Source organism: Arachis hypogaea, chromosome 20 (assembly GCF_003086295.3).
Source record: "Arachis hypogaea cultivar Tifrunner chromosome 20, arahy.Tifrunner.gnm2.J5K5, whole genome shotgun sequence".
NCBI lineage: Eukaryota > Viridiplantae > Streptophyta > Magnoliopsida > Fabales > Fabaceae > Arachis > Arachis hypogaea.
In genome coordinates this window covers 67382757-67383419 of record NC_092055.1, presented here as the reverse complement: position 1 = coordinate 67383419, position 663 = coordinate 67382757, and the positions used below count along the sequence as shown (strand labels likewise).

The 663-nt window shown below is 43.9% G+C and overlaps 1 non-coding gene across 1 annotated transcript; it reads left to right on the top strand.

Moving 5' to 3' along the window:
- Positions 1 to 211: 211 nt before the first annotated feature.
- LOC112788474 (small nucleolar RNA R71) lies at positions 212 to 315 on the top strand. The gene has a single exon (XR_003195835.1). It is a non-coding gene; the product is annotated as a small nucleolar RNA R71 (small nucleolar RNA).
- The last annotated feature ends 348 nt before the right edge of the window (positions 316 to 663 follow it).

The window sequence follows — 663 nt, the reverse complement described above, 5'->3', positions numbered from 1 at the left end:
ATCTACATTGTTTAGCTCCATCACTCCTTTTGTGTTCCCTCTTTCGGAAGCATAGAAGTAGTCGTTTTCTGCTACTGTTTCAATAACATCTATGGCTTCCTCAATGGTCTTCTTCTTGTTCAAGAATCCTCCAGATGAATGGTCCACGGCCTTCTTTGACTCATAGGATAGCCCTTCATAGAAAATATGCAGCTGCACCCATTCTTTGAACATGTCAGGTGGACATCTCCTTGTTAAGTCCTTGAACCTCTCCCATGCTTCATACAGAGTCTCACCATCTTGTTGCCTGAAAGTTTGAACCTCAGCTCTCAGCCTATTGATTCGTTGAGGAGGGTAGAATCTTGCTAAGAATTTGTTCACCACATCCTCCCAAGTTGTCAAGCTCTCTCTTGGGAAAGATTCCAGCCACTTGGCTGCCTTGTCCCTGAGTGAGAAAGGAAATAAGAGCAGTCTATAGGCATCAGGATGAACACCATTAGACTTCACTGTGTCACATATTCTCAGGAAGGTGGTCAAGTGTTGATTGGGGTCTTCTTGAACACCTCCTCCAAATGAACAGTTGTTCTGAACAAGGGTGATGAGCTGTGGTTTAAGTTCAAAGTTGTTGGCATGGATTGTTGGCTTTTGGATGCTACTTCCACAATTGCCTGGGTTTGGATTGAT